Source organism: Orbicella franksi, chromosome 13 (assembly GCF_964199315.1).
Source record: "Orbicella franksi chromosome 13, jaOrbFran1.1, whole genome shotgun sequence".
NCBI lineage: Eukaryota > Metazoa > Cnidaria > Anthozoa > Scleractinia > Merulinidae > Orbicella > Orbicella franksi.
In genome coordinates this window covers 19,448,356-19,465,722 of record NC_138157.1, presented here as the reverse complement: position 1 = coordinate 19,465,722, position 17,367 = coordinate 19,448,356, and the positions used below count along the sequence as shown (strand labels likewise).

The following is a 17,367-nucleotide window of genomic DNA, read 5'->3' as shown; positions in this document are numbered from 1 at the left end:
TATAGCGGCAGACACGAGACAAATAATTTGCTTTATTTACCTCTGATGACGAGTACACTGTTATTTATTGTACGCGAAAGATATGTACACTGAATATTGTTTTATTAACTTTTATTGATTTTTGTTTGTAGCAATTTCAGAAAATAAATTACTTTTATAACTTTACAAACTTGTGTCAGTTTACTGAAAGCTATCCTTGCAAGACTCTTTTGCAGATGCGTTACAAATGACGAGTGACAGAAAGAAAATTTTCAATCTTGGAGGGAAAGCAAAAATTGATGTGGAACAGTAACCTCAAACACGCATGCATACTATGTAAGTGTCTCAGTTGAAAGAAGTCGAGTATACTGTATGTAGTAACTGTAAGTGTCTGACAACTTTGTGTCTTCGGGGCAACCCGGAGCTAAAACGTTCGGGTTACCCAACACGATGTTGTCAGTTACTTACAGTTACAACATACAGTATACTAGACTTCTTATAACTGACACTCACCTAGTACGCATGCGTATTAAGGTAAACTGTACCACGAGGATGAGAGTTCCAAATCCCTGTTATAAAGTATAAAAGAAATGCTAGTTAGTGGCGGTGGTGGGGAGGTGGCGGTGTTCCACATCAATTTTCCCCTTCCTTCCAGGATTGAAATTTTTCTTTTGCCACTTCTTAAAACTGGTCATTTTTGAAGGCCTCTAAAAGAGAGTACGCTAGTGAAATTTATACATACAAACGCTTCCCGCCAAAAGACTTAGAAAAAATTTATTGAAAAGTTTGATACTAAACGCGCATGCGTAACTGCCAAGTTGTACCACAAGGACGGGAACTCAAAACTCTCGCTGTAAAGTATAAAAAAAATGTTAGTTGGTGGTAGTGGCGGGGAGTGGTTTTCTACATCAGTTTTTGCTTTTCTTCCAAGATTGACTTTTATCTTTGATCTTTCTTCAAATTTGTCATCTCCAAGGCATCTGAAACAGAAGTGAACGTCGACTTTAAACAAACAAATATCTAGGTTGATATTATAACAAAATATCAAAAAGTGTCATAAAAATCTTTGAAGAAAGAAATATATATTCGACGCCAAAACACTGTGCCCAGCAAATGTATCCAAGAATATTGTAACAAAAGCCCATGACTGTAACAACACTTGTACAATACCTTGGAATTGTGCAAAGTTGTCGATGTAGCGGAACTAACCAAACAATATTTTCCCTTTGCACGTGTAGTTTTGCCAAAACTGGCCCAAGAATCGATCGTAGCGAAATTGCGTCTCAGTTGACATTTTCGCGCTACCCAAACATCTCTTAATCCATGTCCATAATTATTGACGTGAATTTTCGTCGACTTTTTTTATGTCAATGAATCTCAAAATAACACAGCAAGTTCTTGCTTATTTTACCCTTGTCGATGACTCAAGTTTTCTGTCACATTTTAAATTTGATATAAAATTTGACGAGGTCAAATTAAGCAGAGCTCAAATAATCAAATCTACAGTAAACATGTTCACCGCAACATGACTTACTCGCATTTGCCCATTGCGTTCACAGAAAAACTGCCAAAGGAACTTTCCGGATAGCGTTCATGTTTTCCAAAGCCATCTTCTTCAACTTTAGGGCTGCGTAATGTTGATACCTACGGAAACAAGTAATTAAAATATTTTACCCTTCTCCGATTTCAATGTCAACATTCCGTCTAAATTGAAATAAAAGGGCAAGAATAGATTAGTACAAATAGGATGCAAATTCTTTAACGCAACGATTTAACTACCTACAATAAACTAGCTTTATGAATAAATATTTCCAAAGCGTAAATTATCAACTCCACCATTATCTTTTCTACAATCGCCACTGATAAAATTCATTTAATTGTCTAAGAAGGTTGTGACAGATGTAAATATGACAAATTTAGAATTACTTGCGTGTTAGACAAACTTCGAAGCCGAACCTCAAACTTAACGTTTTTGTCTAGATAAGCAAGATCTTTTTTAATGAGCGGTCGCGAGATAAAGTTTTAATCAAGAAAACATTCACTACAAAAGTAACCTTGTATGCGCTGCTTACGTTCCTGCAGCTGACCACGTTCCTGCAGCTGACCACAGTGCGCGCTGTTAAAACTGTTATGTATTTTTCTGCAAATTTTACACTTATTGTTGTGTCAAAGCCGGGTGGCGCAGTGGTTTAGTGCACGCTTCTCGCTGCCAAATCTTAGATTCGCAGAGTCGCAAGTTCGAATCCCGGTCTCGCCGTACGGAGGAATTTGTTTTCTTCTTTTTACACACTGAAACAAATTGACCAAACCTTTCCTACGCGTCAAATTTCCTATATATTCTATAGCGCAAAATCCCGTTGCTTACAGTGAAGGAAAAAAAGAAAATAATTCCTGGCAATATATACCATATGTTCAAACCACGGCTCCCTTCTGTATATATGGACTGGAAATAACGCCGGCATGGCATCCAGTTCCACCGGCTTAACGAACTTTCATAAAAGGTTTTTAAACTTTAGCTCGCGATATCCGATGTTCCGACATATTTTGCTCAACACTATATGGCGTCCCAGTTTCTTTATGAAGAACGTTCTTTTTATCTAAGCTCAATATTGACCCAATACAGTTCTTTTTTTTTTTATTTCAAGAAAAAAATGTGTAATCCACGCTGGTTGTTCCTACTGCTGAAAGCTGGTACCCAGTCTCCCTGACGTTTTTGCGGCGTCAAGTTCTTTGCTATGGCTCTCGTATAACATACACACAATTGCTCTAGAAAAAGAATGGCCTGTCCGAGGGTCGAACCAGTACCCTTCATAATTGAAAGTTAACCCATTCATAAAATGTCGATATGACTCGGTTATATAACAAGCTAGACGTCTGGTTTATAATGTACGCCCTAACTGGATGGGTAGTTGAGTGACAACGGAGGAAATTCCCTCAATTGGAAAGCGCACGTTTTTGGTTCTATTATTGAAAATTAAACAACAAGACTACAAGCCCGAGTTTTCTATGAGCGAATATTCTACGACGAAAATTTTTTCTGTGTCTTACATGCACAAATTCAGAGAAGCTTTCTAAAATCCACGACAAAAGTCCTTGGCACACCTGGATCAGATAGCACGAAAATGCATTGACAAGGCATTTTGGGGACAATACCTGATGACATCATTAGAATAGGGAACCCCCTTCCCCCGACAATGTTGTAAATGGGCAATGACGACTTCATCACGATAAACAACATTGAACTGGGGGGAAGGGGACGAACTGATAAATTTCCCTGACAGATATTGCAAAAGTGGGAAGGTGTGCCAAGACTTTTGTTGGAGATTGTAGATCGGTTTAAGACTTGTACTCCTTGTACTTCTTATGTATACGGTTCAGATCCAAAACAGAACATTGTGTACTGTACAGTTACATTGTGTACAATTAAAATGAAATTTAATCAAGAGCGCTGATAACTATTGCAACCAAACCAAATGCAGGTGAAGGACCACATGTACGCATAGCGAACCTATTTTCAGTCACTGGGGATGGGGGCTTACCCGCATTCTGGCCAAACGACAGATTGTCACGTTCAACATCCTTAACGAGTCACCTTGACTCTTAAACCTGTAGAACGTTATAAAATCATTTCAACAGAGATTTAATTTTCGTTACAATTGCGGATCGTTAATTCCAGCTTGAGACAATTTGAATAATGCGGAAAGTCCAAATTCAAAACAGGACAATTTTCTACCTTGTACTGTTCTTAAGCAGGAACAGTCAGTTTCACGAACAGAAAAATACACGGGTTTGAGAGAATTTCCTTACATCTATCTCCCTGCATTTCTCTCTACCGACAAACAATTCTCACCAAGCGAATATTATTCCAATCTAAAACTTTTTCCAAGCAGTAATGTCTCTACTTCAACTCTCCAGCAAATTTCCTTGTCGTCATTTTCCAGCCAGGGGACACACCAGAGAATTTGCAAATACTAAACACACTTGGGTGTGGTTCTATAGCTGTTCCTTCAATGAGAGGGGGTGTTATAAAGTTCAACCACCGGCAATAATCAGTCTCCGGCTTAGGTTAATGACCGAAAAATCCAATCCACAGTAACATGTTAACAATATGACTTACTTGAGTTTGCCCGTCGCGCTCCCAGGAAAGAGCTGAGCTAACTTTTCCAATAGCGTGAAAATCTCTTTGAAAGCCATCTTGCCAAACTTTGAACTGAAGCTGCTCGCTGTTGATCCCTAAATGAAAAAAAATATATAGTAAAAATGTTTTCTCCGTTTTTTATGACACTTTTTGCAATCTTCACAACATGATTACCAAGTGAACTACGTTTCAGAAAATTTAAAATACTCCTTTCTTTTTCGATTGAAACATGCGTACACCTTAATTACCCTACATATCCTTTAACCGCATTTGGTTTTGTTGTACATAATTCTCCAGATCCAGATCGGGGTTAATTTTGTTCCAAGTTGAATTTTAATTTACGAACTTTCAATATATCCTACGATGGTCTCTTCACATACGATATTCTATTAATTATCTACCCGTTCTGTTTTGGATCTTAACCGTGTAAGAAATTTTAACACGCTTTTGCAAGCCTGAGATGAACAGTTTGAGTGAACTTGAAGGTGCCCCACGTCAAAATACATTAAAAGAGGAGCTCGCCTGAGAGAAACTCGCTCAGTAAGGAACTTGGAACTTGAAATAACGACACTGGCCATTTGACCAGCAACAACAGTGACCAAATTTTGCCGCGTATATAATGTAGAGAACATCGGATAAAGCAACCTAAAGTTTAGAAACCTTGAAGGAAGCGTATTTAGTTGGGAGAAGTCATATTGGCGTCTTTCTTATCCGCACAAAAAGTATCCGCTTTTAGCTGAATATAAAGTACTTATTGTTACAGATTCCTTCAATACGTAGCGATTGGATTTTACGCAATAAAATCTATACAAAATTTGTCAATTCTCACACACGAAAGGCGTGGTCAATTTATTTCAGTGTGTAAAAAGAAAACAAAGGTTTCTATTGAACTCCTGACTCTACACTTAACGACTTTGACGTACGTCGTAAAACGCACACCAGACCATTGCGTCAACCGGCTTCGAAACACTATTAACCTAGAAAAATTGACAAGGCATGCACACATGTGCCAGGTTTAATAGCGAGCATTATTGCTTGCTGAAAGCACGCCAGTAATAATTCATTGAAAGATCTTTCTTATCTAAACACAAACGTTAATTTTATCAACCCCAGCTCTGAAGTTCAGTATGTAAATCGTGAGATAGGGCGGGGCAAAGAAATGTAAACTTGCAATTGTTTACTAGACAAGTATAAAGAAAACCTTTTAGTGAAAAGGTTCAAAGAAGACATTGATTATGTTTAAAAATAGCGCATGACAACGAACTTCGCTTTCATATCACTGATGAAGGCTTAAGCATTAACCAAAACGTCTGTTGAAAAATATCAAGAGTCAGTGGCAAACCTTTTTCCATAGAACTTAATATACAAGGCATTGATTAGTTGCACTTAAGATCTGGGTGTTTAAAATTAGTCTATTGCAGTCAATAAAGTCAGTAATCACCGTTGTCAGGTTGGCCACTCCACCAGCAATGTTCATGGTCAGACTGATAGATACACCATAGACCAGCTCTTGTAGGCAAGTCCTAGATGTCAATCAGAATGACTGACAATCAGTGTCATAATTGGAATGCCTTGTAAAAAGGGAATTTTAGCCCCAATATAACATTCCTAAGAACACGCCATTAAATAAATACATTCTAGCAAAGACACTGACTGTGTTTTCATGAGTGGATGTTTTACAACTGGATAACAGATGACTTCACATTACACGTACTGTGCATAAGCATTGGTTTTGATGGAATCATCTTTCTTTAGATTTTTTAGCCTGTGGGGAAAGCTTACACCATTAATTGCAACAGAAAAAACCGGGCAGATACTACAATTTAACACCACAATATTTAAAGGTCAAACTTCCCTTTAACATTTGTAACAGGGACTCACTTCACCCTGCTTTTAATCAAAGTAATCTCAAAACCTACAGCACACAACAGTCAGCTCCAGCTGTCTGAAGTGATTCCCATGTTGTGTTAGCATCTATATTGTACATCTACATAGGGAGGCCTACAAAGGAAGATGGGAGATGCCCATTACTGCAAGACATTGAAAGTAAAAGAGGGGAGGCAGATAAAAAACCTAAAAATAATTAATTAATAAAAAACCTAAAAATAATTAATAGGCATGCATTTCAGATGACCTGACTTACCTGTGTAAGTTATTCAATGTTCATTTGTATCAATCTGTATGTTCTTGTGTTATACCTCTAAACGAAAAATAAATTAATAAACAAAATGAAGTACAAAAAACCCTCAGCTGACCTCATAGGCGTGGCTCCTTGTTTGGAATGATTACATTCACAGGCGACCATGACCTCAGATAACTTCACAGGTCTGGTTAAGCTCCAGAAAATGAGATAAAAATGAACTTAGAATAAATAAATAAATAAATAAAATAAATAAATAAGATAAATAAATAAATAAATAAATAGCAATTATGAAACAAATGTCACTTTAAGTAATGTTAAGCACTTACTGCTGCTTATTTTCTTTTTTTCATGGTCCACTTTGGACCCATGGGGTAAAATCTCTTCCAAATTCTTGCAACAGAGAAAAACCAAAACATTCCTCTATTCAGAACTGCCACTGGCCAAAGAACATTTTATTATAGGACAACTACCATCTGGAACTCATTGGACCTTACTTTAAAACTCAGTAGAACTATTTCAATTTTTAAAAAAGCAGTGAAACGTAAATTAACTGTAGAGTTTTTAAATTCGTGATTATCTAAATTAGAATGTAATATTATTAATTTTAGTATTTTAGTATTTAATTGTAGTATTGTACCATATTGTCTTCGAAAAGCCCCCATGGGGAAAGATAATAAAGGATGTATGTATGTACGTAAACCAAGGAACAGCTGATTATATCACTTCGTCACAAACACACAACATTTAAAGATCAAGCTTTCCTTTGTTATCAACCAAAGTACTCACAAGATCTACAGAACACAACAGTCAGCTGCAGCTGTCTGAAGTGATTCCCATGTTGTGTTAGCCTGCACCTAGGATGACCTCATAGGCATGGCTCCTCGTTTAGAATGAGTACATTCTCAGGCCACCATGACCTCAGATAACTTCACAGCACCAGAAGAATTGAGCAATGTACCAATAACACAAAAATGAACTTAGAACAAATACATTAAATAAATAAATAAATAATAAACAATAAATAAATAAAAAAAATAAAAATTATTAAATAAATATCACAGTGAGTAATGTTAAATAGTCACCACTGCTCATTTGTTTTTTTCATGGTCCACATCTTGGAACACATGGGGCAAAATCTCCTGCGAATTCTCACAACAGAGAAAAACCAAGGAGCAGTTGGCTACAATATTCCTTCACAAATACCACAACATTTGAAGATCAAGCTTTCCTTTGTTATAAACCAAAGTATTCACAAGACCTACAGGACACAACAGTCAGCTCCAGCTGTCTGAACTGATTCCCACGTTGTGTTGGCCTGCACCTCGGATGACCTCATAGGTGTGGCTCTTTGTTTGGACTGATGACATTGTCAGGCCGCCATGACCTCAGATACCTTCACTGGTCTGGCTAAGCTCCAGAAGAATTGAACAATGTACCAATAACACGATAACAATTTGAATAAAGAAGTAAAATAAATGTCACTCTAAGTAATGTTAAGTACTTACCGCTGCTCAATCGTTTTTTTTCATGGTCCACTATGGACATATGGGGTAAAATCTCCTGCGAATTCTCGCAACAGAGAAAAACCAAGGAGCAGTTGGCTACAATATTCCTTCACAAATACCACAACATTTAAAGATCAAGCTTTCCTTTGTTATAAACCAAAGTACTCACAAGACCTACAGGACACAACAGTCAGCTCCAGCTGTCTGAACTGATTCCCATGTTGTGTTAGCCTGCACCTCGGATGACCTCATAGGTGTGGCTCTTTGTTTGGAATGATGACATTGTCAGGCTGCCATGTCCTCAGGTAACTTCACTGGTCTGGCTAAGCTCCAGAAGAATTGAGCAATGAACCAAAAACAAAAATTATAATAATTTGGATAAAGAACAAGAGTAAAATAAATGTCACTCTAAGTAATGTTATGTACTTACATGTACCTCTGCTCATTTAGTTTTTTTCATGGTCCACTTGGAACACATGGGGTAAAATCTCCTGCAAATTCTCGCAAATCCTTCACACAGAGCATTTAAAGAATGATATTAAAAGCTCTCCTTTGACCCAGAAAACCAGTTATAAATCAAAGTACTAACAAGTCTACCAGACACAACAGTCAGCTCCAGCTGTCTGAAGTGATTCCCATCTTCAGGTTGTGTTAGCCTGCACCTTGGACGTCCTCAGAGGTGAGACTCACCTCTTAGCTCACTTCATAGGTGATGTTTGGATGGATGACATAGCAAGCCAACATGTCCTACATGTAGGATATAGTCACAGGTCTGGCTGTGGTACCTGATATGAGCAAAATATTAAGAACCCATTGTATGTGACTACATATGAGTGAGTTTTAAACAATACAGTGTATCAAGTTTGATTAATTTGGAATCACATGGTACTTACCTTTTGTTAGCATACAAAAATTAAGTATTTGTTTCTGATTCACAGGCCTGATGATATAATCTGAGAGACATGCTGGGCAAGGTCAAATATTCTTCATCTATCCTGTGTGCATTGATTACAATCAACTCAAATGTGTTTTTGTTGGTCTGGCAGCACCTGAAGAGTAAAAAGCAAAATAAGTATACTGTAGGTCATCATATGAATGTGAGTGCATCCAGGAATTACTTTACGACAGATTCTAGGAGACAAAAAACAGGGGAAGATTAAATGGCTTCCTCAGAATTTTCAAGGCACAATATTGTAACATAATGTATGAAAGAGAGATGTTTCCATTGCACATTCCAACACTAACTTCTGTCGACAACACTGTGGAAATTATTTTCAAATATGAAGAATAAACAATTTCTTTATATATGATTTTTCCCTGAAAAGTAGCTATTAAAATAAGGTATTACGTGTAATAGTGTTTGCTATAATCTACTACTGCACTTTCTTTTAAAGCATATGCAATGGGTTCAACTTGGTGCTGCAAGCTTTGTCACTGGTCAGCAGAGATAAATTGCTTTGTCCCTATAATCCAAGAACGGAATATGCAAAAGCTAACCTGCACTATGGAGGATTTGTTCTGTGGAACAAGATTCCATCGGAAATCAGACACCTATCTAGTTTAAAACTGTTTAAAACCTCACTGAATAGGAAAGATTATTTTTAGTGCACTGTAAATTAGAGAAAGTTTTATTACACAGGTTTTTGCTGTAGGCTAGTTAATTAGTTTGTTAGTTAATGTAATGTAATGTTAGTAAATCCAAATTCCTGTTAATATAGTTAATTTATTCTTTGCAATTTTTTACATGACTCCTAGGAAGACCATTTTTATGATAAGATTTTCGTGTTTAAATAAATTTAAAAAACAAAAATTTGGGTTTCTACTGATGAGGGTGAGACAAGGGTGGCATCTTCTGAAACACATTTTTAAGGCTACATGTACACTGTATGTACTGTTCATCTAGGCCTTTGTACATGTGCTGAAAGTTAGACATTGTTTATAACACCTGTATCCTTCATTCTAGCTCAACAACAAAACTAGCAACAACCACAGAACAAGGAACTTTTCCCTTAAGATTCTGCAATACCCTTCCTAGCACCCTCACTATTGCATTTTAACCAAGAACTTCACAGTGAGATTAATTTGAACTGTTTTATTTTGCAATTCTGTTTTACACAATGTATATTTAAAGCTTAAGAATGATCTTTATTTTAATTTAATCTTATTTTTAAATTATTTTTGAAATTTTGCAAATATTTCTTAGCCATTGCAGGGCTCGACACTAACAATAGCCAACTAGCCACAGACCAGTAGAAAATTTAGCTTTGGCTAGTAGGTTTTTGATTTCCTCTTGCCACTTTCGCAAGCAAACAAAATGAAATTGGCCAAACTAGTTTCTGTCTCTTTCAAGGAAAACAAACTCTTTTCTCTGAAACAAGGTCAGACTTTCATAGTGGACATACATGTACCATGTTACCAGGCACGTGTTGCTCAGCATGTATGCGAATTTAAGTTTGTTTACTTTTGGCTGTGTGGTATGTAAATGGGTAACTGAACATGTTACTATGTTGAAAGAAATATTTGACAAACAAGACAGCATTTTCTGAAAGCACATATCACTGTTCTTTTTTGTATGAAAATTAGTGGAACAAAACACAAGCTTCCTGATAAAATCATGCGCAAAATCGTGTGGAACTGTAAAGGGATAACATTTCATTTATAGAGTAACAATACATGGATGATTTGTCGTCATATGCATACTTATAAACTTACCACTACAGAAATAACTAGATGAGAAAGATTTATTTTCTTCGACATTTAAATCAGCCGTTTTTAGTTGTAGAATTTCACCAACTACAGTTTGCAGTATTGTTCAAATGGTTGTTCTGCTTTTGAAACATTTCTACAGTGCCTGTCCATCTGTGAAGAAGTCTCAACAGTTTTTACAATGACATCTCAGGGTCTCTACATTTTTCCAAGGAAGTCTCAAAGAAAAACACAGTCTTGAAAGTCTTTTCGAGAACTGCAATTAACTTTATTGGAACTAGTTTAAGTTCAATGCAATTACCAACACTATGCATTAAAGAAAGTTGCTTGTGTTTTGCTTTCAAGTCTTGCTAGTAATTCTGCTGTTTATTGGACTTACCTTGTTACATGAAACGTTCATGACACATTAATTTGGCGAATTTCACGTTTTAAAAAAATTGCAAATTTAAAGTGACGCGAACAGTAAGTGTTGCGAACATAACACATTATGTTACTGTTGACATATAGTCCCGCCATTGCGTTTGTCACTTTTGACGTTATTGTACTTTTAATAAAGTCGGTTTACCAAATTCAAGGACGTGTTTAAGCAACATTGCCAAGGAAATAAATTGTGTTACTCAAAAACGTGAAGTTAAAGTGATTCAAAATACAACATATTTTGCAAAATTGTGGAACTGTTTAAGTGTCGCAAAATATGTACACCCCCAAATCATGAAATAAACATGTTGTGAAAATTTCATGTTGTAAGGTAGCCAACCTCAACGCTTGGCTAGTAAAAAAAATTTTGGCTGGTAACATCTAAGTTATCACTAGCCACATGGCTAGTAAGTTGAAAAGTTAGTGTCAAGCCCTGCATTGTTTTTTTTCTTATTCCACTGGGTAGTTTCAGCTAAAGAAGCATCCTACCTAGAACCTCTGCCAATAAACCTTTATTTCCTTCCAAAAAGTATAATTTACACTCTTGCAGAACAACAACAAAAACAGTTTAAAAAAAACCTTTTAAAATAAAAACTAGTGAAATTACTAGTAGTAATAAAAGATTAGAGCAGTGCATTCATGGGTGTACATTGCATATTAATTTTAGTGAACAAAGTTTGATCAAATGACAGATGACGATTTGCAAGTTTAACTAGCGATAAATAGATTATATCCTGCAGCAGCAACCTGTAATTTTAATGTTTTTTATAAAGTTTTAACTTGCACTGGACAAAATATTTTACAGGATGGACATTTCATTTATTTTAAAGTGGTACTATGACGAAAATCGTATCTTTCCTATCGAAGCCATTTTAAAACATAAACAAGTAGCCTGTATGAGAAAAAAAATGCTGTTTACTATTTTCAAAGGTCTAATTTCGTTCCAGAGATATTCAAGTTTTTAAAATATGTAAATTAGCCCAGTGATGACGTCATACACTCAACCAAATTTTGATCAAATATGATGAAAAATGATATCTCAGCCAATTTGTATCAGAAATGTTTGATTCTTTGCAGTAAGATTCTAGTAAATGTGCTCCACAATATGAGCTGAGCAGTTTTGTTACCATGGCAACATACTGGGTTCCAGACTTGCCCAATATTAAAGGCTTCTCTGGCCAACTTTGGCGTTCCATTTTGATATTTGCAAATGAAGCCTCATATGCATGATCCAGAAAGCATATAAACATGTTAGCTCGAGTTTGTGGTCTCGTTTAACGTTTTGCAAGCTGAAAATCACTAACATATTGAAATCAAGTGGGTGAGGACTGGAAAAGAGTGAGTTGCCATGGAAACAGACTTTCTTATAGCCGTAGGTGTGTTTCCTGAAGAACTATTACCCTACCAAGTTTCAATGGTCCGTGCTGCAAATTGGCCAAGATAGCTCTATTTACATTCTTGATATAATACTGGGTTGAGTGTATGACCTCATCAGACATCTCATTTGTGTATTTTGCACATTTTCAAACTTAAATATCTCTGGAACTAATGCAGATATTTGCATTTACGGTAAGCGGCGTATATATTCTTTCATGGATTTCTATGTGATACACCTAAAAAATCAAGGGGTAAAAATTGATCATAGTACCTATTTGGGAAACTCAAACTTCAGTTTCAGATCGCCAACACTTGTGGTAAATATTTCCTGAGAAAAATAAATTTTTGACCTGCCGACCTTGCCAAATAGTGCGTCACAAATACTTTACATCTTGTCAATTTTGTTTCAATTGCTCGAATTTATATCTTGTTTACACAAATGGAAAAGATCAAGTTAGTTCTAAACACAAATCACAGCCTTTTGGTGAGCCACATGACAAGGAAAGTTTGTTTCCTTACAACAAATCATAGTCACTTGCCAAGCTAGTCCGAGTACAACTCCAAAACTTATATCTTCTAACCACATATCCTGGCCATTTGCTCAGCTACACGACCCAACAAATTTGTTTTCTGACCACAAGTATTTGCCATTGCCAAGCTATAAAATATTCACTCTTGATGACGAGAGTTGAGTTACATATTGCTGAAAATCAAGGCACCAAAGTAGTTGATGCCAAACTGCAGCTTGGAACACTTGCCTTGAATCCCTTCATGTGACTGTATACATGCACTCATGACATAATTTGCCCCTGCTGCATGGAGGCCAAATCAGTGAACAAATCCTTTCCAAAAATTCTCCATACAGACTAGATTAGAGTTGTGTATTACACTTCCTGAATGCAATTATCAGTGGCAAGAGTTGTTTAATACTATTTTTTTTACATCTTAAGTTAATAAGATTTGTATGTGCCTGTTCTAATATAAAATATCCTGTTATTTCCACATGACATTTTCATAAAAAATATATAATTTGCTCCCATGAAATTTATGTTTATGCACACCAAATTTAGGCAGAAACTTATAAAAAAAAAAAACACATCTCACCGAGACGGATGCATACCACCTAGAACTACGCTAAGGTGTGTTGCAAGAGAGCAATTTCTATTTTGAGGTAATGTCAAGCAGTGACTTGACTCCTGCTGCGTGCCCCATCTAGGGAAGGGTATATATTGTAAATCATACACATTGATATGAACCTATGAACACCTTAGGCCTAACCCTAAGCTTACCTTTGGGCTAATAGTTATGAAACCTCGACCTTAAAATTAATCTCCCTTCAATTGACAAAATTATGTGCATGAAACTACTTAGCTGAGGGTGAACCTCGTTTTGATATCTCCAGTCTTCAGCATGTATAAATCAGGTATAAATATATCTTTTTTTCCCAAGCATCTGAGAGGGCCGGAATCCTAAATCCTCGAATTTGATTGGCTAATCATACGCACGTGACCAGTCCAGCTTTTTACGATATGGCCCACGGGCCGGATTTTTTTCCCGCTGCCTAAATTTCGCTCCTAAAAGTTAGCGGTAATCGTCAATTTTTTGCCTTTTTTACACATCCATCGACGATTAGTCAATGCAAGTTTATCTCTGTTCACTTTAAAATGGCAAGGAAAGTCACTGTAAGTAAATTCAATTGAGTGTTTTTAAGTTGTGAGAGTTTGCTTGATTGTTTTTAGCTTGGCGCTGTAATGGCGCATAATCCTGTGTTTCTCTTGCCGCAAAATTTGAGTCAATTTCAGTCGAGTTTACCTCTCTGATCATTGCTGTATTTAGAAGAATTTCTGTGGAATACACTTGACGGATTTCCTTGCTTTCTGCTATTCAATTTATGGTAGAAAAGTGACAAAGTGATTTTAAAAGCAACGACTGACAGAAATTGTTTTCATAGTAAAACTGCAAACTAACTCAAAGTGGTTCGAAAAAATCTGTTTTTTAATACATCTTTCTTTGTCTACTATCTGAGTTACTCGCTCGTTGCCGAGACTTTTTACAAATCGTTAGTAGACGACGCGCAAGCCAATTCAATGACAAGAGCTGCGTAAAAAAACCCATTTGTAATCTGCAAAAACAATTTACTGCAGGAAAAAAATAAACATGTTATTTGCCGGCTTACGGTCGGCAAATAACATATTTATATGGTCAATGTAAAATGAAGATACAGACTGCAGACTGCAGACTGCGAAATGGAGGTAAAATGTAGACTGTAGATTTTTAAAATGAATCGTCTTACCATTTCCATCATTGAGAGTTAGCCGTAAACAGGCTAACTCTAACGGGAGTGATATTCAGGCGAACCGAAGTGCAGACTTTCACTACGATTACTCTGAGATATAACCATGTTAACGGTTAGCACTCAATAATGGAAGTAGCATGATATATGCATAAAACGTCTGTAGTCTGCATTTTACCCCTGGTGTGCAGTTTACTCTTACCCCTTAGTCTGCATTTGACCACGGTCTACAGGTGGCAGTCCGCAGTATGCGTTTCACACCGACCGACAATAATAAATATATATATATATAGCTGTGTCTGCTATTCTCGATGTTCTTTAACATATGTTGTCACACAGAGATACCTTGCGCGTAACAAGATACCTCTACCAGCTGTTATAAGAAGGGAAAAAACAAGTTTTCAAACTTTACCTGGACACGTATTTCCGCCGCCATCTTGAATAATGGGTGAAGTGGGATGTCTGGGACTTCTAGTTCCCAGATCTCAGGGAGGAAACTAAAAAAAAATTATGATCCCTTCTTTCACCCTGTAAAAGTCTCCGGTCCGGGGCTGGGGGTGGGGGGGGGGGGGAGATATACTCCCTTAAATGGGCTAATATAGGTATGTGTGGCCCCAAAGGGTAGGGTTTTTCAGCCGTTTTGGTCATAAATAGAGTATCGATTTTGGCCATTTGGGTTTTAAGAGGCGCCCTCTGTAATTTTCAACTATGGCCATTTGGACCAGAAAAAATCAAATTCCTCAAACTTTCTCAGATGAATGGTCTAGATAAGTGATTCACAAAAATATAACTTTCAGTTCAATTCGATTCGTATTTTAGCGCCGGGGCCACCATCTCGGTTTTGCCCCTCTGAGAGGGCTTTCAGCGGCCATTTTAGGGCACATTTTTAACAATTTGCCATATAAAGAAAACGATCTAAATCCGGGTAACAACCCTTTATTCGAGACAAGCAAATGTTTCTTGTTACATTGAGAGGTTGTTTTGGCAATTTGATCATCACCTGATTTTTCTACAGAATTTTAAATTTCTTCCCTTTCGGACTACTCATGAAACGCCACAAAAAAGGCGAAGTTTAAAGGAAAATATCGCTAAAAGTACATCACTTGAGATCCCAAAACTACCCTACGCTTAAAGAGCAATGTCTCACCTGTAAAAACATGCAATAAAATTTTGGGGCAGTTAAAACTGTAAAATGTTAGAAGAAGAAGTTTAAGCTGTGTTTTTGTCAACAAAGACCGCCGTCCGAATTAGCATAATAACGTGAAAATAACGATGCACTGAGAAAATAATGATATATTCCACTTACCTCGCGACAAAATTGTCGACAACTGGATGTTCCACGATGCCTCATGTTATATTTCCAGTATGTTTCAGCCGCATTTTCGGTGATTAGTGTACGAAATCACTCTCAGACATCGCCACGGTTAAGCAGATTTCAACTCTCCGAAGCCCGCTTCATAACATCTATCAATATTATTTGTCTTTCGCCTCATAAGCCGCTGTTTACAAGAAGTTTAACAATTTGCTGAGATTCTAACTGGCCCAGAAGTCTGTTAGCAGCCTTTAAAATCCTCCTCTTAATCGAGGATTCTCATCAAGAACTCGTTTAAGCTCAGTTCTGTTTTGATCTGTTTTGCACCCGCCATCATTCCACAGATTGCGTTACATTTGACAAATGCGCATTCCAACGGGTAGGTGTAGGGTGGGTAGGGAGTGAAAACGTAGCCGACATTAAAGCCATTCTACGCATTTCTGTGGCTAAACTAGTTACTGGCTTGCAGGTATTTTCTAGGTTATTTTTGCAGGGTAGCGGGGGAGGGGGGTCTTGTATTAAAAAAAAAAAAGGAAAAAAGAAAACGATAGACAGTACCAAGTCAAAAGATTATGATCTGTGTGTTTTGATCAGCTTTATCAGTTCATCAGTTAAGCCCTATCAGGGGTTTTCAGGATACTGGATATTTGGGTAAAAAATTAACAGGATGCAAGAAATTTAGGAGAAAAATTAATGCGGTAGAGCATGTTTAGATCAGATAAAGCGGGACAGTTGTGTCTTTCGCTGCCGGAAGTGCCATCAAATTTTGCAAAAGACAACAGACTGACAAATAGTGCGCAGGAAGTAATGATAAGCGACGTTTTATTGAAACTTCTTACATTTTCTTAGCCGTGTCACTTTTCCATCAGAAAAGAAAATGCTCAGAAAATTACTGAAGGGCAGTTAAGGACGGTACCTTCATTTTTAGGCATGGTTTAAACGCCAGGCGCGCTTGGGTTGGAACTAGTGACGTAATTAACTACCCTACCAAGCGTGCGACTTAAAAAAAATTCTATTGTGGCCGAAACAAATTTCCCACTAAAATTACGAGCCTGTACTAAAACCGGGATTACCAGAAAAGCAGCATATCGCTAAGCACTAACTGTGAACGGCTTCCAGCTGAAAAACTACCTTTCATCGTATCCGTAGAAAAAATCATACTGAAATTCGACTGTAGATGGCATAATGCGCGCGCAAAACAACTGCGAGAGACGTCAATGTTTAAATTACTTGGAAAGTAACAGGAAAGAAAGTAACGGACACCGACAAAATTTTCGAAAGGATGAAACAACTCCTTTAACTTTTAACAAAGGGGTGATTACAGCTACATTTTATGGTATGAAGTGGAAGTGGCAAGCCTATTCGACAATGCATTAGTTTTTGGCTGTGAGGAAAAGTTATGTAGACTGTATTTTGGCTAAGCCAGAGGAGTGCTGTTGCGACGATTCTGTTATTAAATACATATGAAAAGTGGTTTTTATGTTACCACTTACCACG

The 17,367-nt window shown here is 37.0% G+C and overlaps 1 long non-coding RNA gene across 5 annotated transcripts; it reads right to left on the bottom strand.

Moving 5' to 3' along the window:
* Positions 1–110: 110 nt before the first annotated feature.
* LOC145466596 (uncharacterized) lies at positions 111–16,207 on the bottom strand. 5 transcript variants are annotated; one of them, XR_014041951.1, is made up of 9 exons: positions 14,971–15,839; positions 8,659–8,814; positions 8,196–8,550; positions 6,587–8,088; positions 6,261–6,317; positions 5,559–5,640; positions 4,097–4,212; positions 1,514–1,623; positions 111–959 (listed from the first exon to the last, which is right to left on the bottom strand). It is a non-coding gene; the product is annotated as an uncharacterized LOC145466596 (long non-coding RNA). The 5 variants fall into 5 exon arrangements; XR_014041950.1 differs by having other exon boundaries at positions 8,202–8,550; XR_014041949.1 differs by having other exon boundaries at positions 113–959; positions 6,587–6,650; positions 7,047–8,550.
* Positions 16,208–17,367: the final 1,160 nt, after the last annotated feature.